The sequence below is a fragment of the Tasmannia lanceolata genome, unplaced genomic scaffold (assembly GCF_043159265.1).
Source record: "Tasmannia lanceolata isolate RefF3 unplaced genomic scaffold, GAP_Taslan_0.1 ptg000037l, whole genome shotgun sequence".
Taxonomy (NCBI): domain Eukaryota; kingdom Viridiplantae; phylum Streptophyta; class Magnoliopsida; order Canellales; family Winteraceae; genus Tasmannia; species Tasmannia lanceolata.
In genome coordinates this window covers 38,597,501-38,602,500 of record NW_027518714.1, presented here as the reverse complement: position 1 = coordinate 38,602,500, position 5,000 = coordinate 38,597,501, and positions in this window count along the sequence as shown.

The window sequence follows — 5,000 nt, the reverse complement described above, 5'->3', positions numbered from 1 at the left end:
GTAAGTAAGTAAGTAAGTATTACATATAGGGGCGGGACATGCGGGGAGATCTGCGAAACGTGCACTACGGGGCACACGCGTACCTACCGGGGCATACCGACCCCTATTGGGGCACACGTGTGCATATCGGGGCATACCGGGCCTATCAGGGCACACGCGTACATACCGGGGCATATCGAGCCCTACTGGGGCACACGTGCGCATATCGGGGCGTACCAAGCCTATCGGGGCATACGCATGTATCCCAAGGCATACCGAGTCTATCCGGGCATACGCGTTCATACCGGGGCGTAACGGGCCTATCGGGGCATACTTGGGCATATCCGGGCAAAAAATGCCACAGAAAGTGCCGGGGCGCCAGCTGGAGCCATCATCCGACGTGCCATGGCTTTGGCCCCATGGTCTTCGCAACCGAGCATTCGTGACACCCGACGGGGCCAGGACACCAACCCTTCCGACACGAGCATTCGCGCATGTTCTTTGGCCACACAACGGCGCCAGCACGAGCAAAACCATCAGCGGTGCGGTGGCCTTGCACGGCCTTTTGTCTTTGGAACCAACCATCAGTGCCAAGGGAAGTGCCGAAGTCCCGGCATCCGCGGAGCCAAGTCATTGCGCGCTTGGTCTCTGCAGCGGGGCATGCCGGGCACTCCCAACCATTGCAAGCAAGCAAGCAAGCAAGAAAGAAAGTAAGTAAGTAAGTAAGTAAGTATTACATATAGGGGCGGGACATGCGGGGAGATCTACGAAACGTGCACTACGGGGCACACGCGTACCTACCGGGGCATACCGACCCCTATTGGGGCACACGTGTGCATATCGGGGCATACCGGGCCTATCAGGGCACACGCGTACATACCGGGGCATACCGAGCCCTACTGGGGCACACGTGCGCATATCGGGGCGTACCAAGCCTATCGGGGCATGCGCATGTATCCCAAGGCATACCGAGTCTATCCGGGCATACGCGTTCATACCGGGGCGTAACAGGCCTATCGGGGCATACTTGGGCATATCCGGGCAAAAAATGCCCAAAACTTGCGCAACCTTGGCAACCGTGGTCCATTCCTCTCTATATGCCTAGCCCTGGCAACCGTGGTCCATTCCTCACTATATGCCATGGCCTTGTGCCCATGGTCTTCACAAGACAGCATCCAAGGCGCCTGAAAGGCCAAGGGAGCCCAACCCAGCAATGCCCAGCCAAGGCCAGGCATTCCAGTGCCTACGCGGGCAAAAACGCCCAAAGCATGCCCCATTCCTTAGCCTATCCAGGCAAAAACGCCCAAAACCAGCCCATTCCAGTGCCTATCCGGGCAAAAACGCCCAAAGCATGCCCATTCCTTAGCCTGTCCAGGCAAAAACGCCCAAAACCAGCACATTCCAGTGCCTATCCGGGCAAAAACGCCCTAAACCTGCGCATTCCAGCGCCCCGCAGCATGCCACCCTCCTATAGGGTTTGCGCAACCAACCCGCCTAACCACCAGTGGCAACCAAAGGTGCTGTTAGCGACGACTTCTGAAGACGCAACGAGACGCGACGGGTTTGCGCCCAGACGCGACGAGACGATGCGGGATCTGCGCCCAACCATGCCTACAGCCGCCGACTTGTTGCGGGAGCTGCTTGCGCAAGCATGCCTAGCGTGCAAGGCCTGCGTGCCCAAGGTCTGTGGGCAAGGCTAGTGCCCAAGGCTAGTGCGCAAGGCTAGTGCCCAAGGCTAGTGAGCAAGGCCTGGGTGCAAGGCTAGTGTGCAAGGCTTGTATGCAAGGCTAGTGTGCAAGGCTGCTGTGCAAGGCTTGTGGGCAAGGCTGGTGCGCAAGGCTAGTGCCCAAGGGTTGTGTGCAAGGCTAGTGCCCAAGGCTAGTGCGCAAGGCTCGTGCCCAAGGCTAGTTCGCAAGGCTTGTGTGCAAGGCTGGTGCGATGCGCCAGTGCCCAAGGCTTGTGAGCAAGGCTTGTATGCATGGCTTGTGTGCAAGGCTTGTGTGCATGGCTTGTGCGCAAGGCTTGTGTCCAAGGCTTTTGTGCAAGGCTCGTGCGCAAGGCTAGTGTGCAAGGCTTGTGCGCATTGGCGGGTAGCCCACCACCATGCACGATCCAAATGCCACTCACGCGACAACACGGTGCCAAGCCGGGCATGGTGTGCACTCAAAACCAATCAACGGACAGAGGTCATGCGTCATGGGGGGGATCTAGCAAGGCCATGGGGAAGGTCATGGAGGACCTTGGAAGCAAGCGCAAGACGAGAGCGAATCGAACAAGGGGCCAGGACGGGGCCTTGTGCCCATGGTCTTCGCAAGACAGCGTCCAAGGCGCCCGAAAGCCCAAGGGAACCCAAACCCGGCCGACACTTGCAATCGCACATGCTCTCTGCAACACACCATCAATGCCGCCCAACGGGGCCAGCACGAGCAGTCATCCGCTGTCCCCTGGCCCTGCGCACGTTTGTCTTTGAAACCGAGCATCAATGCCACAGAAAGTGCCGGGGCGCCAGCTGGAGCCATCATCCGCGTTGCCATGGCTCGCTTGGCCTTGGCTTGCCAGGCCCCGACACGAGCAATCGCGCATTTTCTTTGCAACCGACCATCAATGCCGCCCAACGGGGCCAGCACGAGCAGTCATCCGCGGTCCCCTGGCCCTGCGCACGTTTGTCTTTGAAACCGAGCATCAATGCCACAGAAAGTGCCGGGGCGCCAGCTGGAGCCATCATCCGCGTTGCCATGGCTCGCTTGGCCTTGGCTTGCCAGTCCCCGACACGAGCAATCGCGCATTTTCTTTGCAACCGACCATCAATGCCGCCCAACGGGGCCAGCACGAGCAGTCATCCGCGGTCCCCTGGCCCTGCGCACGTTTGTCTTTGAAACCGAGCATCAATGCCACAGAAAGTGCCGGGGCGCCAGCTGGAGCCATCATCCGACGTGCCATGGCTTTGGTCCCATGGTCTTCGGAACCGAGCATTCGTGACACCCGACGGGGCCAGGACACCAACCTTTCCGACACGAGCATTCGCGCATGTTCTTTGGCCACACAAAGGCGCCAGCATGAGCAAAATCATCCGCGGTGCGGTGGCCTTGCACGGCCTTTTGTCTTTGGAACCAACCATCAGTGCCACGGGAAGTGCCGGAGTCCCGGCATCCGCGGTGCCAAGTCATTGCGCCCTTGGTCTCTGCAGCGGGGCATGCCGGGCACTCCCAACCATTGCAAGCAAGCAAGCAAGCAAGAAAGAAAGTAAGTAAGTAAGTAAGTACTACATATAGGGGCGGGACATGCGGGGAGATCAGCGAAACGTGCATTACGGGGCACACGCGTACCTACCGGGGCATACCGACCCCAATTGGGGCACACGTGTGCATATCGGGGCATACCGGGCCTATCGGGGCACACGCGTACATACCGGGGCATACCGAGCCCTACTGGGGCACACGTGCGCATATCGGGGCGTACCAAGCCTATCGGGGCATACGCATGTATCCCAAGGCATACCGAGTCTATCCGGGCATACGCGTTCATACCGGGGCGTAACGGGCCTATCGGGGCATACTTGGGCATATCCGGGCAAAAAATGCCCAAAACTTGCGCAACCTTGGCAACCGTGGTCCATTCCTCTCTATATGCCTAGCCTTGGCAACCGTGGTCCATTCCTCACTATATGCCATGGCCTTGTGCCCATGGTCTTCCCAATACAGCGTCCAAGGCGCCCGGAAGGCCAAGGGAGCCCAACCCAGCGATGCCCTGCTATGGCAAGCCAAGGCCAAGCATTCCGGTGCCTATCCGGGCAAAAATGCGATTCGTCTCTATATGCCTAGCCTTGGCAACCGTGGTCCATTCCTCACCATATGCCATGGCCTTGTGCCCATGGTCTTCCCAAGACAGCGTCCAAGGCGCCCGGAAGGCCAAGGGAGCCCAACCCAGCAATGCCCTGCTTTGGCAAGCCAAGGCCAAGCATTCCGGTGCCTAACCTTGGCAACCGTGGTCCTTTCCTCACCATATGCCATGGCCTTGTGCCCATGGTCTTCGCAAGACATCGTCAGAGGCGCCCAAAAGGCCAAGGGAGCCCAACCCAGCAATGCCCTGCTTTGGCAAGCCAAGGCCAAGCATTCCGGTGCCTAACCTTGGCAACCGTGGTCCTTTCCTCACCATATGCCATGGCCTTGTGCCCATGGTCTTCGCAAGACATCGTCAGAGGCGCCCAAAAGGCCAAGGGAGCCCAACCCAGCAATGCCCTGCTTTGGCAAGCCAAGGCCAAGCATTCCGGTGCCTAACCTTGGCAACCGTGGTCCTTTCCTCACCATATGCCATGGCCTTGTGCCCATGGTCTTCGCAAGACATCGTCAGAGGCGCCCAAAAGGCCAAGGGAGCCCAACCCAGCAATGCCCTGCTTTGGCAAGCCAAGGCCAAGCATTCCGGTGCCTAACCTTGGCAACCGTGGTCCTTTCCTCACCATATGCCATGGCCTTGTGCCCATGGTCTTCGCAAGACATCGTCCAAGGCGCCCAAAAGGCCAAGGGAGCCCAACCCAGCAATGCCCTGCTAGGGCAAGCCAAGGCCAAGCATTCCGGTGCCTAACCGGGCAAAAACGCCCAAAGCATGCCCATTCCTTAGCCTATCCAGGCAAAAACGCCCAAAATCTGCACATTCTAGTGCCTATCCGGGCAAAAACGCCCACCAGCATGCCACCCTCCTATAGGGTTTGCGCAACCAACTAGCCTAACCACCAGTGGCAACCAAAGGTGCTGTTAGCGACGACTTCTGAAGACGCGACGAGACGATGCGGGATCTGCGCCCAGACGCGACGAGACGATGCGGGATCTGAGCCCAAGAAAGCCTAGACCCGTCCACTTGATGCTGGATCTGCCCCCCAAGCATGCCTAGTGTGCAAGGACTGTGTGCAAGGCTAGTGTCCAAGGCTAGTGCCCAAGGCTTGTGTGCAGGGCTAGTGCCCAAGGCTTGTACGCATGGCTTGTGTGCAAGGCTAGTGTCCAAGGCTTGTGTGCAAGGCTAGTGTG